Below are 10,340 nucleotides of genomic sequence, written 5' to 3' on the forward strand. Positions count from 1 at the left end.
ACTTCCGGACGGCTTCGAGGAAATTCTGGTCCACCATCCGGCGCCTGAGGAGGGGAAAGCAGTGCACCATTAACACTGTGTATAGTGAAGATGGTGTACTGCTGACCTCCACTCGGGACGTCGTGAGCCGGTGGGGAGAATACTTCGAGGCCCTCCTCAATTCCACCGACACACCTTCCTTTGAGGAAGCAGAGTCTGGGGACTCCGTAGTGGGCTCTTCGATCTCTGGGGTTGAAGTCACTGAGGCGGTTGGAAAGCTCCTCGGTGGCAAGGCTCCGGGGGTAGATGAGATCCGCCCGGAGTTCCTGAAGGCTCTGGATGTTGTAGGGGTGTCGTGGCTGACACGTCTCTACAACATCGCGTGGACATCGGGGACAGTGCCTTTGGATTGGCAGACCGGGGTGGTGGTCCCCCTTTTTAAGAAGGGGGACCGGAGGGTGTGTTCCAATCATAGAGGGATCACACTCCTCAGCCTCCCTGGTAAAGTCTATTCAGGGGTGCTGGAGAGGAGAGTCTGCCGAGAAGCCGAATCTCGGATTCAGGAGGAGCAGTGTGGTTTTCGTCCCGGCCGTGGAACAGTGGACCAGCTCTACACCCTCGGCAGGGTCCTCGAGGGTGCATGGGAGTTCGCCCGATCAGTCTACATGTGTTTTGTGGATCTGGAGAAGGCGTTCGACCGTGTGCCTCGGGGAGTCCTGTGGGGGGTGCTCCGGGAGTACGGGGTACCGAGCCCCTTGGTAAGGGCTGTTCGGTCCCTGTACGACCGGTGTCAGAGTTTGGTCCGCATTGTCGGCAGTAAGTCGAATTCGTTCCCAGTGAGGGTTGGACTCCGCCAAGGCTGCCCTTTGTCACCGATTTTGTTCATAATTTTTATGGACAGAATTTCTAGGCGCAGCCGAAGCGTTGAGGGGGTCCGGTTTGGTGACCTCAGCATTGAATCTCTGCTTTTTGCAGATGATTTAGTGCTGTTGGCTTCATCAAGCCGTGACCTCCAACTCTCACTGGAGCGGTTCGCAGCTGAGTGTGAAGCAGTTGGGATGAAGATCAGCACCTCCAAATCCGAGACCAAGGTCCTCAGTCGGAAAAGGGTGGAGTGCCCTCTCCGGGTCGGGGATGAGATACTGCCCCAAGTGGAGGAGTTCAAGTATCTTGGGGTCTTGTTCACGAGTGACGGTAGGAGGGAGCGGGAGATCGACAGGCGAATCGGTGCGGCGTCTGCAGTAATGCGGACTCTGCACCGGTCCGTAGTGGTGAAGAAGGAGCTGAGCCGAAAGGCAAAGCTCTCGATTTACCAGTCGATCTACGTTCCTACCCTCACCTATGGTCACGAGCTTTGGGTCGTGACCGAAAGAACAAGATCCCGGATACAAGCGGCCGAAATGAGTTTCCTCCGCAGGGTGTCCGGGCTCTCCCTTAGAGGTAGGGTGAGAAGCTCGGTCATCCGGGAGGGACTCGGCGTCGAGCTGCTACTCCTCCGCGTAGAGAGGAGCCAGCTGAGGTGGCTCGGGCATCTGGTCCGGATGCCTCCCGGACGCCTCCCTGGAGAGGTGTTCCGGGTATGTCCCACCGGCGGGAGGCCCCGGGGACGACCCAGGACATGCTGGAGAGACTATGTCTCTCGGCTGGCCTGGGAACGCCTTGGGATCCCGCCGGAGGAGCTGGTTGAAGTGGCTGGGGAGAGGGAAGTCTGGGCTTCCCTGTTAAAGCTGCTGCCCCCGCGACCCGACCCTGGAACAAGCGGAAGATAATGGATGGATGGATGGATGTGTTATGATCTCCAATAAGACTCCAAAGTCGATCTTTTTGTTCTTCTTAGTATTTTACTCATTGCCTGCTATTGACAGCTGTAGACATCCAACTCGTTTAAACTGGAAAGAATGGTTGTGAATGCTCATCTTTCAGTGTCAGTGGCGACACTAGACATCCAATTCATTTTGACTGGAAGGGTTGGCAGTAGTCATTCGCTGCTAGCCTCTCCTAGCCAAAATGGATATGGACGTCTGGTGCCGTCAATGGCAACCAAACGTTGTGTAAAAATGAGTGCCCTATATAGGATTAAAATTGCAAAATCTTTCACTCCAAGTCAAGAAAATGAATGTTTAATAGTTAACACATTTTCTCTTTTTAAGAAATGAACTTCTGATGGAAGGGAAAAAAAAAAGAGCAAAAGTCACTGACCATCCACGTCAAAGTGTTTCCAGATGTCGATGAACTGGGCGGCTGTGAGCTCGGCCAGGTGCAGGTGAGGTTGCTGAGTCTGGGCTGCCATCTCGTCTGTCCCCCGTGGATTGGATGCACTTGCACGCAGGGCCGGCCCAGGCCACTTGGGGGCCCTAAGCAAAATGCCAAGGGGCCCATATTTTTGGCCCACCATTTCGTCACAGAGTACTGTGAAACCCATACATGCAATCCAACCCATACGTCCACATTTTGTATATTAATCAGATTTTGTTGCACTGCATACTTCAAACTTCTCACCCCAAATGATTGTCAGTACTTACAGTAGATGGCGCCAAACCTTTTTCTGATTGGTATACTACTTGATAATAATGTCCGATATAAATGAAATGACTATATCTACGCTCTCCAGTCCAAATGCATATTATGCCAATATTTCGTTTTACTACAATCAGCGGAAGCCGTACATTTGCCGTTGCCGACAGGTGACAGCTTGCTCCGCTTTACTTGATTCGCTCCAGGCTTTTGCCCTGCAGCTAATGGCAATTACCAGTACGACATATTGACAAGCTCAGCTGACAACAGCGTTCAAGTCGGAGTGTCTTGCACAACAACAACAACAACAACAACAACATAAACAACATGCTCAATTACCGCGATACTGTTGTAGGGCTGCAGCTATAGAATATTTTAGTAATCGATTAATTGATGGACCAGTCAGTTGGAATATTCGAGTAATCGGATTAGAAACATGAAAAATTAAAATACCTGAGCTCAGCCTCAAAGAGTATAATTATTATTATTTTTTTTTAATGAGGATCTATGTACAACAAAAGAACAATTGGCTAACTTGCATAGAAAAAGTCAGCTAGCTTAAATGCTATAAAATGCTGAAGTTTTTTTCACAATGCTCTTAACAAATGATTCAGACACATATTCCCACAAAAAACGGCTAAATATACCTATAAACTAAATTATGAATACATTAAAAAAACATTAGCTCAAACAAAAACTTAGCTCACGTTGGTCTTAACAGGGAGCAGTTGGATTCAGCCATGTAAAAAGAGGCAGACCAGAGGGCAGTGCATCCACCCTAATCAATAAAAGTAAATGCAAACAATTTCAAAATAAACCATTACAATGCCACTTTCATTAAACAAATACTCAAAGCAACAACATTTAATTCGAATGTTTTTTCTAATCGAATACTCGAGTTCATCGATTAATCGTTGCAGCACTATACTGTTGTTTCTTTTCTTCTACGATTTTCTTCTTTCCTTTCTCTGCTCCAGAGGGATAAATTCTCTTCCACATATCCGTGCATCTATTTTCCAAGCAAGTTTGAGCACCAATCATCGCAAAGCAGGTTTAACGTCACTCCCCAGGTTGCCAGATTGTAATGACAAGAAAATGGATGTTTGCATAGATCAACGGCAATGCGCCCCACATTATTCACGATGCCCTATTAACAACCTATAAAATGAGGTTTCCAGATTGGGGCCCCGCCCCCGAGTGGTCAGGGGCCCTAAGCAGCTGCATAGTCTGCGTATAGGCTGGGCCGGCCTTGATCCTATCCTATTGTTTAGCCACAACTGGATTCATTACCTTGTTACTTTTAATCCTTCACACAGCCGCTGGAAACAAATGTTTTATCCATCTGCAGGCGACCATCGTGATTTTACAGCACTATTTGGGTGTGTGTCTGCCTTAAGGCAAAACACCACCGCTTTTGTCCAACGGCGTCGCTGAAATCGACTAAAACTGAAAAGTGACCAAGTGTTGCCATTGACAGCACTTAAACCTCCACTCCATTTGAACTGGAAGGGCTGGAAGCGAACGAACGTATTCGCTGTCCCCCTCCTTGTTCAAATGGAGTGTATGTTTACTAGTGACAAACAGATTGAAATTCACAGACAAAAAAAAAATAAACTAAATGATTGTACACGTACATGACAAAGCAGTACTAACAAAGCATTTGTAATTGCAATCATTTTCTGGGAGAAATTGAGCATTAACTGACAGAATTGCATGGGTGCCAATACTTTTGGCCAGCAGTGTACGTCGGCTCCTTCATTGATGATGTGAGTATGCGTTGTAAAGTGAATTAATGTCGCTGCACATAGACTGTGAACATTCCTCACAATGCTTGGTGGAGAAACAGTTGTGATGATGTCTTCTTGGGTCCGTTTTTTTCCCCGATCGTACACAATCGTGATCTAGTTTTTATCGGCCATGACTGTTTGCTTGGATGACCAAACGTCCTCTTTGCCCGGACATGTCCACTTTTCACGTCCTGTCCGTTGCATCCGGCTTGATTTATAAATTCTGATGATCTGATGGGATGGTAGCATGTCTGATTAAGTGTTTACGAAAGTGAAATGCCATGGAAATATCCAATCTTGCCTAGCTTTCTAAATAAAACCTGTGATTGCAGGTGAACCAGCTTATGAAATGAGGGAGACTGACCCAGACTGGGCACCACCCCTACATCTGGGACACACATCTGTTACACCGACAAACACTGCACGCTCTGCAAGACGAACGTGAGCAGCTACGGAAAGAGACACTGCAAGCACCAGAGATGGGGGTCCAGCAGGATGCAAACATTGAAGAGCTGCAGACCAAGGAGGGACCATCTGAGCCTGGTGAAATAAACAGTCACCAACAGAATGAGGAAGGGACACCTGACGCTGGAGAAGAAAGTGGTCAGCTACAGACTGAAGAGGGGACACATGAAGCTGGAGAAAAAGGTGATCAGCTAATCACGGAGGATGAGACGCACAACACCAATCAGGATGTGACACAGACTGTGATTATTGACCGTTTTGAAATTTTCACAGAAAACTCATCAAATCTGAAAGCACGTGCCCAAATGTTTTCCAGCTACAAGCACCACCACACTATGAAGTATTTAATATGTATTACACCCAAGGGAGCCATTTGTTTCTTATCAAAAGGCTGGGGAGGGCGTACAAGTGACAAACATATAACCCTGAACAGTGATTTTTTTGTTTTTTAAATATTTGTTACCTGGGGACAATGTCTTGGCTGACAGAGGTTTTGACATACAAGAATGTGTGGGCATGTAGTGTTCAGATGTCAAACTCCCAGCATTTACAAAAGGCCGCTGTCAGCACATTTGAGAATCCATGTTGAAAGGGTCATCGGAAATGTTTGTCAGAAGTATAAGATCTTAAAAGGGAACCATACCCATAAACATGATTCTTCCATGTGAAGGGGAAGAAGCCCCAATGTTGGATAAGGTCACTTTCTACATACTGTACTACATAGACGTCATCATTTTGTAAGTGGGCCAATTTTGCACTTTCCCCAATAAGTTCGTTTTTATTTGGAATTTGGGAATTAGATGAACTCAAGACACCCCTCTCAACATTTTAGCATCTCTGAACATCGTCATTTTTGTTTTTCTAATTGCCAGCTAGGAATGGAGGCATCGTCTTCACAACCAACAAAAATGCAATTTTATTATTACTATCATCTAGAATTTTTCCTCCGTGTCATGTCCTGCTTTTTTGTGTTGACACTTGCCTTTGTGTTTCTCAGTGTACATCAGAAGCGATGACCGGCCACCATGCTTTGCTGCCTAAACTGCGCCTGAGAAGTACATGTACAAACAAGGTATTGTTCTGGATGCCTTTTAAAAAAACAACAACATCTCCTTCATTTAAAAAATGAATTGAACTACATTATTTCTTCTTGTCTGATGTTTTTTTACACCTGACAGCTAGGAAAAACTGCCATGCCGTCACCGCAGCTCCAACAGACCAGCAGATCCTTGGCCAGCTCACGGTGACCTTTGGGAAATACAAAGGCAAGACCTTCTGTGGCTTATGGAGGAAGATGTCTGCTATGTCAAGTAGTGAGTATAAATAAGAAATTGATGTGTGTCTTTGTTACCCAAAAGAAAATAAAAAAATCAGTTTAAAACAACTACTGCATGCTCTCTTAAAAAGTCTCCTCGATAGCCACGTGAAGGAGAGGCGACGACAGATGGGAAGGTGCGACACCAAAACTGGGGAGTGGTGGCTGAAGGAGCAGCTTCTACGCTACGTGGATATGTTCCCTCCGGTGTCATGCCACTTGGAGCAGAACATCGACCGGGCCATCTGCGGGCATGGCAGCTTCCGGTCCTTCACGTTCGAGGAGATGTGGCAGTTTTATGACCTCTCCAAGTTCTTCCGTAACGATCTCGCCAAAAGCGCAGAAGAATGGAAGATGGTCCAGGAAGCCTTCTGCTTCGTGCGTCAGTGGCTACTGATGACAGAGTAGGACATCAATGTCACGTTAAGCGATTTCGACTGTACATCCTCACAAAGGAGGAGGAGGTCAGTAGGTCGATAAAAAAATAACATAATTTCCTTTGCCAGTGTTTTAATGCATTTCAGGGCTTACCCGTGATATTTATTTTTTGTTCTGTAGCAAGCTAAAGGCAAAGTTGCACCAGCTACGCCCCTCACGTCAGCTTGTGCATCAGCATTAGCAGCATTATCAACATGACCTGCTGTAGCAAATACACCATCTTCAGCAGCAGTAGCAGCAGCACAACAACAAGCACCACCACCACAAGGTGATGATGAAGACTGGCAATGTAAAATACTACGCGCCTGTGCGCTTTTTGCCCAATCTGCACAGGGTCACAAAAAATATTGATAAAAAAAAAAAAAAAAAAAGACCTACATGGTCAAGGCGTCCACGTCCAAAGGACTTTCTGGCAGGTCTTTTGAAAACTTTGTAAATTTTAAGGAGGCGGTCAATGACCTTGTAAAATAAAACATATTGAGATGTACTTCATGTCTCAGCTACTTCTTTTTACACACACAAATAACCATATTGCTCGGCATAGCATATAGTCCTGTATATTGTGCACTTTCCCAATGAGTGCTCACAGAAAATTAAAAACCTAGTCCTTATTTCTCAACACGTCAATATCTGCAAAACACTTGCTTATCATTAAACTTATTTAAGACTCAATACAGGCTGCTTAACTTTTACTGTGTACTATATCTCCTTTATTTAAATACAAGAAAAAAAAAACTGGAATTTGAGTGTAATAACAAATACATACATACAAAGGCATACAGAAATTGGGAAAAGTCCAAATGCCCATAATTGAAAGTGGGGAAAAAATAGGCCAAGACAACACAACAGCTAAAACAGTAATGAAGAAATCTATAATGCTGCGCTTCGGACCACGACGCCACTTGAAGGAAACAACGTCGAACTTTGGTCCCGCCCTCCCGCAGCCTCTGAACAGATGCTCAACCACCCTGCAGAATGGAAAGATGCCAAGGCCACCCAGAGTTAACTTGTTACCTGTTGGGCAGAATGACATCGTGAATGAAAATTTAAAACCTAGTAACTTACTTCTAATGGAATACTAGTTTCTTAACACTTGTATATCTGATTAACACTTGCATATTGCAGTTTGCTATTGGCCTAGTTCAGGAGTCGGCTATCATTTTATTTATTTTAACATCAACACTACCTCCTTCGTACACTTAAATTTATTTTTAGGTAGTACTAGTGTATATTATTTATCTATGTACTATTGACATTAATTTATTGTGTGATGCACTAATAGGGTGTTGCTATTTTTAATGTCATTGTACTATTTGAATGACAGAGCCTATTCTATTCTAACATTCAAACAGCCGTATTCAACCGCCTGCAACTACCACAGAAAAGACAACACACAAATGGACCTAAAATATGAATGAATGAGCTCATCTGTGTATACGTATTTTATATATTCTGCGGGGGAAAATTCACCTAACAAAGGCATTTAGGATTCTTTTACATTGGCCAAAAACACACCTCCTTAAAATAAATTTAAAAAGCTTTGAAATGTTATAAATATTCTTAATTCCAGAATAAATATGGTTCAAAACATTATTTGAAAGCAGATTTTTCTTGATTTAGGTAAAAAATGACCAACGTTTAGATGTATGTGCTTAATAAGAACAAATGGCAATATTTACTGAAGTAAGTAAGTGGGATAATCTCACATTCATCTGTTAGTCTTTAACGCGCAAAACAAGATGGAGAAAATGATTTGACTAGACTATGTGGGCCTAAAGTGCAGTAAGTAACTGGAATTAGTGCTCATTGTTTAAATACACTTTCAACTCATTCATAAACTGTTTTACAAAAAACTCATAGCTGCCACCCTGGAGGGGATGTTCAATCCGAGTGGGTTCGGTCACAGATTGCAGACCGGAAGAACTGGCCAATCAGAGCAGGGTTGGGGTACCACCCCACACTCTGGACTGATGACCAATCAGAGAGAGCGTCTTTAACAGTAGGGCAGAATGCTACAAATCAGTCAACTTTTTGCAATTTGAAGACAGAGGCCGCATCGCTCCTGACCTTTGACCCTTGACCCTAATGTTTGACCCAGGGCGTCAACGTTGCATGCAGGTGTCGCCAGAGTTCGATTGCACTTCACGTGGGAGGAGGCCCCAAAAGACTGTAAGGTGGTTGTAAAGTGTATTGTGTTAGGGCTCCTTGATTGCAGGCTGGGAGACCAGACGGGCGTAGACGCCGACAGCTGCAAGCCATCGAAATCAGCCGCCTTTATAAGCCAGCTCGTCGTTGCCGCTCGTCGCCAGACCAAACTTTCAGTAATCCCGTCAGTGAAGTCCAGCATTCAGGTATTTACCACATTAATTCTTACCCGGCTAATCAGACCTCTTGTTCCGTCCCAGGATTCCCCGTGCCTGCTCCCTGAATTGTACCGACGCCTGATTGAGCTCCTGTCAACACCTGCCAGCTACACGCCAAGTGCACGTGCGGTGCTGCGACTTGTGCTCAAATAAACTTTTGAAAATCACCACAGCCACCCTTGTCTGCTTTGGGGTCCACTTCCCAGCGCACCCTAACAGCTTGGTCTGGCCATCACGGACCCCGCGGACATGGATCCGAGTTATGCTTCCCCGTCACCCCCCGCCGTTGATCGACACGCTCAAGCCCTCGAATATCTTTACCAAAAGGTAGGAGAAATTTCTGAGGCACTACAGTCTCTCCAGGCGCAGTTCACGCCGCTTCCCCTGCATCCGACGTCACCACCCCGCCGAGACTTCATCTCCCCAACGCCTCGCGAGCCGCACGTGCCACCCCCTGCCCCCTACGATGGCGACTTGGGCTCTTGTCGTGCCTTTTTAGTGCAGTGCGGTCTCGTGTTCGATCAACAGCCACAAACATACGGCAGCGAGCGGGCCAAGATCGCTTACCTGATCGGGTGCCTTCGCGGTCCAGCTTTAGCCTGGGCCACAGCTGAGTGGGACAAGGGCTCGGCGGCGTGCGCCTCATATGACTGCTTCACAGCCGAGATGCGCAAAGTTTTCGACCACCCGGTCCGTGGTAAGGAAGCCGCCAAACGCCTAATGTCCATCCGTCAGGGGGGGCGCAGCGTCGCAGAGTTCTCCGTGGAGTTCCGCACGCTTGCAGCTGAGAGCCAATTCAACGACGCCGCGCTTCAAGAGGTCTTCACCGGCGCACTCAGCGAATCGCTCAAGGACGAGTTGGCTTCCAGGGACGAGCCAGGGAATCTCGATCAGCTCATCGATCGTTCGATTCGAATCGACAATCGACTTCGCGAAAGACGACGTCAACGCAGCGAGCCGCCGCCTTTCAAGTTTCACTGTCCCGCTGCCCAGAGTATGGCCCCTACTTCCGGGTATTCCCCACACATCGTCGCCTCTACACTGCCCTCTGCTGAGAGCCCCGAGCCCATGCAGCTAGGGAGAGCCAGGCTCACTGAGGAGGAACGCACACGTAGGCTCGCTGCCCAGCTATGCATCTACTGTGGCCAAGCAGGGCATTTCCTCCGCCATTGTCCGGTGCGTCCGGGAAACGGGCAGGCTCACCAGTAGGTGAGGAAATACTGGTGAGTCATGCGTTTAACAATTCCTCAGCTCGGCTCCAGCTCCCCGCCACACTTACTTGGAAAGACCAGTCCTGCAGAGTGAAGGCTTTTGTTGATTGTGGTGCTGATCAAAGTTTTATTGATCGCAGGTTGGTGAAACAGCTGGGCGTCGGAACGCGCTCGTTACCTGTCCCGTTAAAGACCATCGCACTCAATGGACAGGTGCTGTTTAGTGTGGGGGAGCAAACCGACCCTGTCCACCTTCTTCTATCGGGTA

The 10,340-nt window shown here is 46.8% G+C and overlaps 1 long non-coding RNA gene across 1 annotated transcript; it reads left to right on the forward strand.

Moving 5' to 3' along the window:
* Positions 1–1,677: 1,677 nt before the first annotated feature.
* On the forward strand, positions 1,678–6,921 carry LOC130911493 (uncharacterized). Its single transcript, XR_009062203.1, has 6 exons — positions 1,678–2,242; positions 4,613–4,928; positions 5,743–5,817; positions 5,924–6,058; positions 6,153–6,524; positions 6,619–6,921. It is a non-coding gene; the product is annotated as an uncharacterized LOC130911493 (long non-coding RNA).
* The last annotated feature ends 3,419 nt before the right edge of the window (positions 6,922–10,340 follow it).

The sequence above is a fragment of the Corythoichthys intestinalis genome, unplaced genomic scaffold, assembly GCF_030265065.1.
Source record: "Corythoichthys intestinalis isolate RoL2023-P3 unplaced genomic scaffold, ASM3026506v1 HiC_scaffold_51, whole genome shotgun sequence".
NCBI lineage: Eukaryota > Metazoa > Chordata > Actinopteri > Syngnathiformes > Syngnathidae > Corythoichthys > Corythoichthys intestinalis.